The sequence below is a fragment of the Schistocerca serialis genome, chromosome 10, assembly GCF_023864345.2.
Source record: "Schistocerca serialis cubense isolate TAMUIC-IGC-003099 chromosome 10, iqSchSeri2.2, whole genome shotgun sequence".
Classification (NCBI taxonomy): domain Eukaryota; kingdom Metazoa; phylum Arthropoda; class Insecta; order Orthoptera; family Acrididae; genus Schistocerca; species Schistocerca serialis.
In genome coordinates this window covers 108,451,500-108,465,842 of record NC_064647.1, presented here as the reverse complement: position 1 = coordinate 108,465,842, position 14,343 = coordinate 108,451,500, and the positions used below count along the sequence as shown (strand labels likewise).

Genomic DNA, 14,343 nt, shown 5'->3' with positions numbered 1-14,343 from the left:
TGACAGGCAGACAGACCGACAACCTCTTAATCGGAAGGCAACCCAACCGAAAGCTAGCCGACAGATTAGTTCTGCCCAGCAAAACAACAACGAGATGTCAATAGCACAACGTTCTGGATACTCGTGTCCAATCCAGCCAAGTCAGAATAAACGCCAAAAACTACCAGCAACACCTCAGCTGTCGAACTACACTCCGTGCTGGACAGCATCAACACGAAGAGGAAAATACACTGCCGGAAACTACGTCAACGACCAGAGCAGGTAACCGGAACGTCAACGGTCGCAAGGCAGAAGAAACCGCTGGTACACTTCATTAATGAAGGAATAAATTAAATTAAGTTGAACACCTCACAGGAAGACGGCTTCAATTCTAGCCGACTTCAATGCACACATTGTTCTGCTATTTTGTCTAAAACTGACATGAAGAGACTGTGGTAGCTTACAATTAATGTAGGTTAATTCTTACAAAGAAGAAAACAGCAACCAGCCACTATTAATACTGCTATTTATTTAGGTAAATAGCGCCGTTACCGGTTTCGAACTGGCGAGTTCATCATCAGACGGCTGTTCACATGATTTTCAAGATCCACTTTACATTATCGTCCGTTTTCGATTTTTATTATTCCACTATGGCGAAGTATGTTTGGTGTGTTGTTGCCCTATGGTAGAAAAACAGTGTTAGAAGCGCCCTATGTGAAAATAACTAACCTCCAAACGATGAAATACAGCGTAAATAAATATGTGAGGTTAAGTGGTTATGGTACTTACGTCGGAAATTCCGCGCGATTTTGTTGCGAAGTTGCAGGATTGCATTTTCCGCATGTTCCTAAATATATCCAGCACTTACGAAACTTGTATATCACCATATTGTGCAAAGCACCACACACACACACACACTCACACACACACACACACACACACCAAAAAGAATTTGCCACATGTGAAGTTCTCACAGAGATTGCAGATTTACAAACACAAGTGTCAGAGACGTTCTCTCTCAGAGACATCACAGTATACATGTTGCTTTGATTTCACAGAATGACTGTTTTTAAAGAATAACATAACTTAATGGAAATTAAAACACAAAGATAAACCTTACATTATGAGCGTATAATATTACAAATGCAGTTGACAGATGTAGTAACCAGCTTGTGTGAATGCTACTTATATGGTAATATGTAAATACTGTGCTATATACAAGGAGCAACATAGAGGTGAGATAAAATAAATAATATGACAGTAACAATTGTATTAATATCTATCTATGGTGCACTGAAATTTTGAATCAAGTATAGCAGCAGTAAATTTTTTTCCAAGAATCAAGGTAGTATTACAAGTACATTACAAGTATTTATATTACAAAGTATACCTTATTCAGTGAGCATTAATTACAAATAAATTGGGAAAATGTGCTGGCCAGTTGTATGAATGTTACTTATATGGTATTGTGTAAATACAGTGCAATAAACAGGTGACGACATTTACATGAGATACATGAATAATGTGACAGTAGTAATAATATAAATGTAGTATGGCACACCACACATTGTTGCTTGCGGGAATCTCCCAGAAAGCGACAACCAGGATCAAACGAAGAGATGCGATAGCAGTTGAAGCTTGATAGTAGGTTATGTGAGCACTCTAGTGTCCAGGATCGGTTGGCGACGAACTTCGTAACTCTCGCAAGAAGTGCCTCGCAATTCCTACCGCACCTGCACGCCACCAGCGGCTCCAGCCTGACTATGCACCACAGAGGCTTCGTCGCTGCTCTGCCCCAACCGATCGACAGCCTCACACATGGAAACGGTCAAAAGAGCAAATACACGTCGGCCAATGAGACGACCGACTGTACGACCAACCAATGGTCGTTCCTGCTCCTTTCGTCGGACAGTGCCTCTGTATGACCCCAGCGGTTGACTAGTACTGTCTGTCAGCAACTCACAGGCGCTCCTTCCCCGACGCTGCTCCGTGCCCGAATGCACTCCTGATCCGTCTCCAACTGACCTCCAGACACACGACGACCCGGAAATACTGTCGGTCGCTCCAGAGAGCAGTGCACCTATCGATAAGTGCTGCTGCTGTCACTCACGGGCAAGTAAGGCACAAGTCACTGACGCCAGTAAATGGAATAAGAAAATGAGGCGGCAGTAACGTAAAAGAAGATAACAAACCATAAATGGCACGAACACGAGCCCTGCACGGCTCAGCGTTAACCGTGATTCCTATCCGGGACATTTTCAAACACTGATTCTGCATTTATCTTCCTTATCTGTCGCAACGGCCTTGCCGCAGTGGATACACCGGTTCCCGTCAGATCACCGAAGTTAAGCGCTGTCGGGCAGGGCCGGCACTTGGATGGGTGACCATCTGGGCCACCATGTGCTGTTGCAATTTTTCAGGGTGCACTCAGCCTCGTGATGCCAATTGAGCAGCTACTCGACCGAACAGTAGCGCCTCCGGTCAAAGGAAACCATCACAACGACTGGGAGAGCGGTGTGCTGACCACACGCCCCTCCTATCTGCATCCTCACCTGAGGATGACACGGCGGTCGGATGGTCCCGACGGGCCACTTGTGGCCTGAAGACGAAGTGCTTCCATACCTGTGCCTTGTTAACTTTGTCTTTATTCATATCCTTATGATGCTAAATCGAAACTTTTCGTTTTATGCATCTTGTTGAAAGATAACGTCACGGAGACCTTGAAAATATCGCACAACCACTGGTCTTAACAGCATATCGAATGTCGGTGATTTTTGTGGTCAGTTTTTTGAGGTTTGAATGTTTGTGCTATGTTTCACTTACGGAACGATATGAGGCTTTTTATCGTCCTACAGTGTGTTGCTGGGTAAGGATAGGGTCATATGAAGCTTACAAGGTATGGCGCTTGAGAAATGGTCGTTCTGCGGTAATGGTATCACATGAATGAAGTTTCATGTAGCGGAGACTGAGGCAAAACAACAAGGTTAATCATTAAACATTTGTAATCAATTCATTATTGTTTTCTCTATTTGTGTGTTTTAATTGAATGGTAGCAAAGATCTAGAAGCATCCACGTCTATTTGACCGACAGACGTCACATATGGGAAAGTTAAAGAGATCTTCGGAGAAAGAGGAGCACCTGTATGAACGTGAAAAGGACAGATGGCAAACCAGTACTGATCAAGGGGGGGGGAAGCTGAATGGTGGAAAGGATAAATGGAAAGGCTATGCCAAAGAAATGAACTTGAAGACTCTGTTATGGGAAGAGAAGAGAAAGTAAATGAGGTCCATTTTGGAGATATGATACAGGAATAAAAATTTGCCAAAACACTGAAAGATCTCATTCGATACAAGACCACTGGAGTAGACGTCATTATCTCAGAATTGTTTTAACAATTGGCAGGTCCAGTTTTGACAGAAGTATTGCACTTACTATGCGAGATACATGAGACAGTTAGAATATCCTGAAGCCCTAAGAAGAACTTAATGATTCCAAATACAAACAAGACAGATGCCGGCTGGTGTGAATATACCAAAATATCAATATTATTAGTACCGCTGCAAAACACTGAAACGAATTACGAGGGCTATCCGGAAAGTAAGCAACGATAGGTCGCGAAATGGAAACAACAGTGTTTTATTTGCAACAGTTAGCTACAACTTCCAGCTACTTATCTCCATAGTCGCCGGTCCGACTTAGTTTGTGTGGTGTCACCGCCAGACACCACACTTGCTAGGTGGGAGCTTTAAATCGGCCGCGGTCCATTAGTACATGTCGGGCCCGCGTGTCGCCACTGTCAGTGATCGCAGACCGAGCGCCACCACACGGCAGGTCTCGAGAGACGTACTAGCACTCGCCCCAGTTGTACGGACGACTTAGCTAGCGATGCAACACTGACGAAGCCTCGTTTATTTGCAGAGAAGATAGTTAGAATAGCCTTCAGCTAAGTCAATGGCTACGACCTAGCAAGGCGCCATAGCAATTGATAGTTATCGTATGAAGCATGTCTCATCAAGAACGATGTATACAAATGATGGATTAAAGTTAAGTATTCCAGAAGCTACGTACTTTTCTTTATAGCATTCATTACGTATCCTGTTTCAGACCTCACGCCATCCTGCGTGAGCTTATAGCGTGATTTTCGGCCTTCTCTAGCAATATAACAGTTTGTCGTAGCGTTGTACCAACTTTCCAGTACCCTCGTTATAGAAGGCCATCGCCAGTGCTTTCCGCCAATTCTCTACGCTGGCCTACAGCTTGTTGTCTGTTCCAAAATGTTGTCTTCATAGCCAGCGGTTCATGTGAGCAGAGATGAAAGTCAGAGGGAGACAATTACGGGCTGTATTGTAGGTAGTCGAACATTTTCAATTGAAAACGATGCAGGAGCATCTTCATTGCCCCTGCAGAATGCGGCTGAGAATTGTCTTGAAGAAGAAAACGCACGACGCTTATGTAATGTTGGCTGCATAGCTTCAGGCGAAATTTCTCACCAGGCCCTCGTACTTGGCGGGAGACACTGTTGTTATGGGTATCTTTATGTGCTTCCTGTGTGCCCAGAACTAAAAAGAACGACGCAACGCGATCGACGGGCGTGCTAGAGACACTGCCCAACACACCTGTGCAAAACTTCATCAGGTTTTCACTGAGGTTTCCATTTCGCAACCGATCGTTTCTTACTTCCCGAATAACCCTCGTATTTGCAGAATAATGGAAAGATGGGTAGAAGCGGACCTCAGAGAAGATTAATATGCGTTCCGAATAAATGTAGAAATATTCTCGAAGCAATACTGACCCTTCGACTTACCTTAGAACGTAAGTTGTAAATCTGCTTTTATAGCAATTGGAGGTTTAAAGGAAGCTTTAGATAATTTTGACTGGAATACACTCTTTGAAATTATGAAAGATAGCAGAATAAAATACAGGCAACGGAAATTTGTAATTACAAGTCCTTATTTGTACATACTCTAGGGACTAATAGATGAGCGGATATGGAACAAAAAAGGTCTTGTGAACTTATGATCGGAAAAGCATGGTTTCCATTCTAGAGACCATTTATTCAATCATAGACTGTTGCAGAGACAGCTGTCTAATACGCGCTGTACCATCCAGCAACAGTCACAGTATGCATGGTTTTCTCCCAGAGGGTGGTACTGTTCCTCATACGTAATGCCCTACCGCCCTCTCCTGCCGTAATAATTGGTAATGCTGTGTCCGGTTCATTTCTCTTTTTGCCACACCTTGTAGTCGATGTGATACGGTGTTGTACACAATTTCTCTGTCTTAGAATCGAGAGCTTGCCAACTTGGTGTTTACTTACGGAAAGGAAAGCGGCAATGGGAGGCGGGCGGCAAGGTTGTATCAGGAGACCTACCCCCGCCGACAGCAACCGCAGCATTTAATGTTTGCAACAGTGTTTCACCGTTTGTCTGAGGAAGCAGGAAAACATGAAGGACATATTCGAAATGTTCGGACACCAGACTTGAATGAAAATGTGATTAACACTGTGGAAGGCGACCGCCGTGTCAGTTCCAGGCAGTTGATGTGGAACATTCTCCGTGACAACTGTTACTAACGTTATCAGTTACAGCGTGTGCAGGACTTACTAGTGGCAGACTTTCTATTATCGGGACAATTTTATCACTGGTTTCCGGGATTTGCGACATTCATCCTATTCATAGATGAGGACTCCTCTTAGCGGAGTGTATCTTAGACTTTCATAACAGTCTTCTGTGGGATAGTATGCAGAAACCCCATGGTATGGTGACAGCTAATAGTCAACATCGCTACAGTCGGAATGTGTGGGTCGGGATAATTGGCGATCTTATTTTGCGACCAGTCTTCCTTCCACATCGGCGTTTCTTGCGGGTGACTTTGCCTCCCCTGCTGGAAGAAGTGCCATTGATGATTCGATGGGTTATGTTCTAACATTCTGCGTGGTGTCTGTTTGTTTTAAGTCGTGTCTCCCTACCACTTTTGCGCAACGACGCTCCGAGCGTGTTTTTGTTTTAGCGATTTGACTAGTCTGAACCTGGGACCTGTTGCTGGTAAGGAGACGCCAAACCACTCATGACATGTAGAGTTGAGAAGAGTTCAGTGAGACTAGCGATGATATAATCAAATACTTAATGATTTCAGCGTCAGCTCCACTGCACTCCCTGGAAAAGAATACCAACTAAATTTAGTGGAAGGGGTTCAATGCTTTCCTATTTTTAGTTAGCTGGTAAAATAACGTCTAAAAAGCAGTTAAGTTTACCATTGGAAATTTTATTCTACTCACAATACATTGTTTATAAATTGCACTATTGATAAAAGGAAATATTTTATTACAGGATGATAAAAAGCAACTACGTTCAACAAAAATGTGAAAGAATATTCCCTGAATGGGTTTCCAAGTTCTATAATGGATTGAAGGATGACCTATGCCATATCACATCTATAATCTAGGTTTAAATTAAGTTTCATAAAAAAGAAGACTGTCAAAATGGTCTACAGTGAACTTCAATTATCTTTAATTATTTATTTAACTTGTTGTAAATTACAATGGCTGATGTGGCTTCTCAGTAATTATTTAACAGAAAAATCATCGCATTTCAGATTTTAACTTCAATTAGCAAATGTGAATACCATGAGCTTTAATTGACGATCGACACTAGTATTACGCAAAAAGGAGATGTAACAGATGAGACTTCCGCAGTTCTGTGTGAAGCCTTATGCGCTCTTATGTGGCATCGCGGTCGTTCATTACCCTGTCGGTTAGGCAGCATCAGGGGGCGGCGGGCGGCGCAGCTCCACACACCTCGCCGTCTCGGTAGAACCTCGCTCCAACATCTCTTTACTACAATTTACTGAAGTTGGTTTAAGAAGAAGGTAATCTGGCTGTGTTTTCAATTGACCAATCAGGGTCTCAATGTTAACCTTAAGCTCGCTTACAAAAATTCTGTCTATCCAATGAGAAACGTTATACTTTTCATGCTGGGGCAATGTTTTTAATGTTTGCAACGTAACAGAGACGCGAAAAAGTCTCACACTAAAACTTGCAGCTGGTGTGGCCCTTTTAGTGTTATCGTAAGATCTATACTGTTCTTCTGGATGGCTCTAGCTTTTAACATGGGCTGGGGGGTGGTCCTGGTGGTTAGCTGGAGACGTGGGTGTCCGTCCCTTATTGTAGGGCCTTCTAGCTTAACACGGTTCTGCTCTCGGCTACTGTTCTCGTTTCTCCCCTCGGAACTGCGTCTGTTTCACGGTGGGAAGGTATGACATGCATTTACGCGTTCTTGTGTTAGTTTGTGGTATTCCATTTGCTCACTCTTTGATCATATATTTCTGTTTGCTGATGACACCAGCTTGATAGTGAAGGATCTTGTGTGTAATATTGAAACAGTAACAAATAATGTAGTTCATGAAATAAGTTCGTGGCTTGTGGGAAATAATTTGATGCTAAATCACAGTAAGACTCAGTTTTTACAGTTTCTAACTCAGAATTAAACAAGAACCGATATTTTCATCAGACAGAATAGGCATATTATAAGCGAGACGGAACAGTTCAAGTTCCTAGGCGTTCGGATAGATAGTAAGCTGTTGTGGAAAGTCCATTCCAGGATCTTGTTCAGAAGCTAAATGCCGCTTTATTTACCATTAGACCAGTATCTGAAATAAGTGACACTTCAACACGAAAAGTAGTCTACTTCGCATATTTTCATACGCTTATGTCATATGGTATTATTTTTTGGGGTAGTTCTTCTGATTCAAAAAGGGTATTTTTGGCTCAAAAACGGGCTGTTCGAGCTATATGTGGTGTAAGTTCGAGAACCTCTTGTCGACCCCTATTCAAAAATCTGGGAATTCTGACATTGCCCTCACAGTATATATTTTCTTTAATGTCTTTTGTTGTTAGCAATATTAGCCTATTCCCAAGAGTTAGCAGCTTTCACTCAGTTAATACTAGGCAGAAATCAAATCTGCATGTAGAATGCACTTCCTTCACTCTTTTGCAGAAAGGAGTGCAGTATTCTGCCGCATCCATTTTCAATAAGCTACCACAAGAACTCAAAAATCTTAGCAGTAGCCCAAGCACTTTTAAGTCTAAACTGAAGAGTTTCCTCATGGCTCGCTCCTTCTATTCTGTCGAGGAGCTCCTGGAAGAGCTAAAAAATTAAGCAAATTCCAGTGTTACATTGTTGATTTTCTTCATTTAAACTTACGACTTGTCACCTGAATATGTTTTTTTTTATATTTAATTTTATCTGTTTCTAATATCGTGTTATAATTTCATGTATTGACTCGTTCCATGACCATGGAGACTTCTCCTTAATTTGGCCCCACGGAACAATAAATAAATAAATAAATATTACTTTGGTTAATGTCAGGATTTATTCGGAGCTATGTGACATACTGCCGGATTTGCTATCATGTCAGGGTTTTCATGGAAGGTGTTGGATTTGCCTGACACCATACAATGTGGCTGCCACATGATGGTGCTCCATGCCACATCGCCGTTAACGTCCAGACGCATCTCAATCGTGTCTTCCCTGGTCGATGGATCGGACGAGGGGGTCCAGTTGCACGGCCTGGTCGTTCACCGAATCTCAACGCGTGTGATTTCCGGCTATGGGACCATCTCAAAAGCATCGTGTATGCAGAGCGCACTCCAGATGTGGAGACACTGGAGCAGCGAGCTCGTGTTGCCTTTAACACTGTTCTGATGCAGCCTGGCCAATATGAACGTTGAGGCAGGAAGGGTTGCTTTGAGGTACATGGGACCCATTTTCAACACATACTGTGACTCTGGCTGCAAGGTACGTGAGCTATGAATCGACTCGTGCTACACCTTGTGTTTAGATTGCTTTGGTTTTCCTTTTATTACCCTGACATGTTTGTTTGATATGTTGTCTGTCATTAAGTGGCTGCTTGGTTGTCTTTGCTATCGATATCTGCGTTTTTGCTTCCGGGAAACTGCTTTGGAGGAAGTGAGATCTTTGACCGGTGGTAACCTCGTGTGGTGGCGCGGAAGTAGGGGCGTGGCGCGCAGAGAGAGAGTGTGGTGGACACGGGAGGGCAGTGTGGCTCTCCAGCGCGAAGCAGGCGTGGTCGGTTGTACCGAGTCGCCACGTGATGTATGTCTGTTGTGTGTAACGAGCGGGTCGAGTTGACGGAAGAGCTCCCCACGGGTTGGTTGTATACGGAATCGGCCCACGAGTAGTCGCTGTTCATTTCGCCTTGGTGGGACGTCAACAAGCTTCTTTAAATCCTCCGTTTCAACACTGGAGTTTAAAAGGGGACACCTAACATGAAGGAGCGGTCACTACCCGTCAACGTTGCAAAGAAGACGCGAACTCCGGTGACAGAGCGTGTTGTCGCGTGACCGTGGCGTGTCGGGTACGCTGGCGACGCGTGCGCGGTCGGATGTGTGGATCCTTGCCATCGGAGGTCGTGTACTGCCTGTTGGAGCTTAACTGCAAGTTAAGTTCGTGGAAGGTTTAATCATTAAGTAATAATTTTGTGTAACCAGCGTCTCTTCTGCCTTGTGGCCGCCGGCGATCGGGTTTCCTGTCCCCGGCACCGGTGTAATTGAAGACAGTGATCTTTCCTCCTCCTCTCGTTACTGTCCGATGGGAGGTGTAGTTTTGGCAGTGTAATTGTTTCGCTATTCCGTCGCGAGTTATGAGTAAATTCAGGCTTCTTGTTGGTTGATCATGTGGTCGCTCATTCAGGACTGTGTGGTGTAATGTTTCCTTGCACGAGGTTAGCTCTAATTCTGTCAGCAAGTTAAGCCACCTCATAACAAGTTTTCGCTGGCTAAAAGTCGTTGCAGTGACCAGCCTGAGAGTGGCAATTGTGTTTACGGGCGTATTTAAATTGGTCAGTATTCTGCCTAGCCTGAGCATCCCTGAGTGGGTGATTTGTGGCCGCCTTACACGGGTCCGTCATATCTGTTATGTTCTAATGATATTCCAGGACACTTTTGTTTAAATTTTTTTTAATTCCTCCAAGTTTGTAAATTCCTTTTATTGCCATTAATCGCGTGTTTGCTGAGACCTGTTTAATCTTTTTTATGGCGGTGTTGGTAGCTTCACTACCTCACCGTACCTTATTAACAAAGTTCTGTATTTACTTTAGTAGCCTGTTTACTAATCTTCTTTAAATTTTTTAAATTGTTGTATTGCTATAAATTATTTGATTGTCGTTAGCGGCGTGTTTACAAAGCTGTTTATTGCCGTACTGCTAGTTTCTGTAAGACACGAATAAAACATTTGTGAAAATCTCAACTCGACAGTAAACTACTAGAAATTTGGCCCCGTTTCCCAACTTGTGGTGTGGCTTGTAGTAACCGTAACCACTGTGTGTGTCAATACGGTGCATATTAGACCACAGTCTCTGTAGCAAAATATGACTTCATTAGACCTGTTTTGTTTCGTATCCTCTCATCGATCAATCCCTAGAAGCTCTACACGATGGAAGACGAAAGCCGAGTACGAAAGCGAAATGTGGACGCCAAACAGTTCGGACAGGAAGGAAATAGAAGTTTGTGAAATGTGCTGCTACAGAATAATGATGAAGATAGTTTGGGGAGATCTGATAACTGATAAGGATGTACTGTATCGAATTGGGGAAACAAGAAATTCATGGCACAACGTAACTAAATGAAGGGATCTGTTGATAGGAGACATTTTGACGCATCAAGGGTTCGTCAGTTCTGTAATGAAGGTACCTGTGAGGCGTTAAAATTATAGAGGAAGACAGTAAGCAGGTTCAAGTGGGTACAGTGTGCGATAGGAACGAAGAGATGAAGACGGTAGAGTGGGGAGCGTAAGATAAAACGAAGAAGAAACAGTTTTCTGATTTTTTATCTTTATTTCTGCGTAATCAGTATTTAAAAGATAATTGTCGTCTTTCCCCGATGTCGAGGCAAGTTGTCTGTAACCATGGGGGAAGATGACAATACTCATAAATATAGAATGCGTTTTTATTTTTGAGAAATATAAAACGATACATTAATTAGCTGAACATTAGTATTTCTCATTGAATAGTAAGTAATGAAAGGATTTTTATTTTTAATTGTGTTAAAACTAAAAAACAGCGTTGTTTATTTATTAGGTTGAGGAATGAGTTCGTAGAGTTTTTGTTTTGCGTGTTGGTATTCTGGTTTTTACGTGTTTATGTTTAGATTGTTATTTTTTATTTGTAGTTCACTATTGCTATCTGAATTTATATATTGTCACTTTGTCTTTGGGGATAGCGAGCGGAGCGGTGGACGCTAGAAAATTATGTGCCATGTAGAGAAATGGGAACCTTTCTGACATATTCTTCGGTTTGAGTTCAGTAGAGGGATTACAGCAATGGAGGGAACGAGAAACATTTGCGCCGAGAATCCGGATTATTGCATTGGACAGAGAATGGCAAGAAAATGGTTTTATCGTTTTAAGGAGGGTTGTTTTGGCACTAGTGACTCTCCACGTTCGGAAAGACTTTCGGTTTGATGAAGATCATTCAAGCACATTAATCCACAATGACCCACCCACACGCCAGTGTCCTCGAGAACTGGGAAATGTGATGAACTGTGATCAGTCTACCATCGTGCGACAGTTCCATGTAATCGGATGGTTCAAAAATCGGGTGTAAGTATAGCGCGTCCTGTAAGCCAAAATCACAAAAATCAGCGGGTGGCCATACATGTACACTACTGGCCATTAAAACTGCTACACCAAGAAGAAATGAAGATGATAAGCGGGTATTCATTGGACAAATATATTACACTAGAACTGGCATGTGATTACATTTCACGCAATTTGGGTGCATAGATCCTGAGAAATCAGTACCCAGAACAACCACCTCTGGCCGTAATAACGGCTGAACATTGAATCAGAGCTCGGATGGCGTGTACAGGTACAGCAGCCCAAGCAGCTTCAACACGATACCACAGTTCATCAAGAGTAGTGACTGGCGTATTGTGACGAGCCAGTTGCTCGGCCACCATTGACCAGACGTTTTCAATTGGTGAGAGATCTGGAGAATGTGCTGGCCAGGGCAGCAGTCGAACATTTCCTGTATCCAGAAAGAGCCGTACAGGACCTGCAACATGCGGTGGTGCATTATCCTGCTGAAATGTAGGGTTTCGCAGGGATCGAATGAAGGATAGAGCCACGGTTCGTAACACATCTGAAATGTAACGTCCACTGTACAAAGAGCCGTCAATGCGAACAAGATGTGACCGAGACGTGTAACCAATGGCACCCCATACCATCACGCCGGGTGATACGCCAGTATGGCGATGACGAATACACGCTTCCAATGTGCGTTCAACGCAATGTCGCCAAACACGGATGCGACCATCATGATGCTGTAAACAGAACCTGAATTCATCCGAAAAAATGACGTTTTGCCATTCGTGCACCCAGGTTCGTCGTTGAGTACACCATCGCAGACGCTCCTGTCTGTGATGCAGCGTCGAGGGTAAGCGCAGCCACGGTCTCCGAGCTGATAGTCCATGCTGCTGCAAACGTCGTCGAGCTGTTCGTGCAGATGGTTGTTGTCTTGCAAACGTCCCTACCTGTTGACTCAAGGATCGAGACGTGGCTGCACGATCCGTTACAGCCATGCGGATAAGATGCCTGTCATCTCGACTGCTAGTGATACGAGGCCGTTGGGATCCAGCACGGCGTTCCGTATTACCCTCCTGAACCCACCGATTCCATATTCTGCTAACCGTCATTGGATCTCGACCAACGCGAGCAGCAATGTCGCGATGCGATAAACCGCAACCTCGATAGGCTACAATCCGACCTTTATGAAAGTTGGACACGTGATGGTACGCATTTCTCCTCCTTACACGAGGAATCACAACAACGTTTCACCAGGCAACGCCGGTCAACTGCTGTTTGTGTATGAGAAATCGTTTGGAAACTTTCCTCATGTCAGCACGTTGTAGGGGTCGCCACTGGCGCCAACCTTGTGTGAATGCTCTGAAAAGCTAATCTTTGCATATGACAGCATCTTCTTCCTGTCGGTTAAATTTCGCATCTGTAGCACGCCATCTTCGTGGTGTAGCAATTTTAATGGCCAGTAGTGTATCTCCTCTTGCTCATCGTCAATTGGCTCGTGAAGGACACCGACCTTTCCTATCCTGCATCGTTACTGGTGACGAGAAATTGTGTCTTTATGCTAACTCAAGGAATAGAAATGAATGGTTGAGCCAAAACTATGCAACAACTGCCCGCACAAAGATCTTCACCCATACGCAGACATAAAATGGAACAGCGACGGTGTGGCGTACTGTGGATCGCTTCCGCGATGTGTAACAATCAGGTCTGACGTTTACTGTCATCAGCTGAGACGTCTTGCAGACGCAGTCCAATAATAACGACCAGGAAGACTGAGTGAAGTGACGCTACTCCTCGATACTCCACGATAACGCCCGCCCGCATACTGTTAGACTGATAAAAACCACTGTACAGGAGTTGGGTTGGAAAGTCATACCCCAGCCACCTTATTCACCAGGTCTCACGCGTTCAAGATTTTTACGTTTTCCGCTCTTTATGGAACACATACTGCCTACAGGAAAATTAGAGAGACCTATGGAGAAAAGAGAACCACTTGTATGAATATCAAGAGCTCAGATGGAAACCCAGTTCTAAGGAAAGAAGGGAAAGCAGAGAGGTGGAAGGAGTATATAGAGGGTCTATACAAGGGCGATGTGCTTGAGGACAATATTAAGGAAATGGAAGAGGATGTAGATGAAGATGAAATGGGTTATACGATACTGCGTGAAGAGTTTGACAGAGCACTGAAAGACCTTCGAAACAAGGCCCCGGGAGTAGACAATATTCCATTAGAACTACTGACGGCCTTGGGAGAAGCAGTCCTGACAAAACTCTACCACCTGGTGAGCAAGATGTATGAGACAGGCGAAATCCCAAAGAAAGTAGGTGCTTACAGATGTGAAAATTACTGAACAATCAGTTTAATAAGTCACGGAAGCAAAATACTAACGCGAATTCATTACAGACGAATGGAGAAACTGGTAGAAGCCGACCTCGGGGAAGATCAGTATGGATTCCGCAGAAATATTGGAACACGTTTGGCAATACTGACCCTACGACTTATCTTAGAAGCTAGATTAAGGAAAGGAAAAACCTACGTTTCCAACATTTGTAGACTTAGAGAAAGCTTTATGACAATGTTGACTGGAATACTCTTCTTCAAATTCTGAAGGTGGCAGGGGTAAAATACAGGGAGTGAAAGGCTATTTACAATTTGTACAGAATCCAGATGGCAGTTATAAGAGTCGAGGGACATGAAGGGGAAGCAGTGGTTGGGAAGGGATTGAGACAGGGTTGTAGCCTCTCCCCGATGTTATTCAATCTGTA

The 14,343-nt window shown here is 43.7% G+C and overlaps 1 pseudogene; it reads left to right on the top strand.

The window, feature by feature from the left end:
- The first annotated feature begins 2,273 nt into the window (after positions 1 to 2,273).
- LOC126425576 (5S ribosomal RNA) lies at positions 2,274 to 2,391 on the top strand (annotated as a pseudogene).
- Positions 2,392 to 14,343: the final 11,952 nt, after the last annotated feature.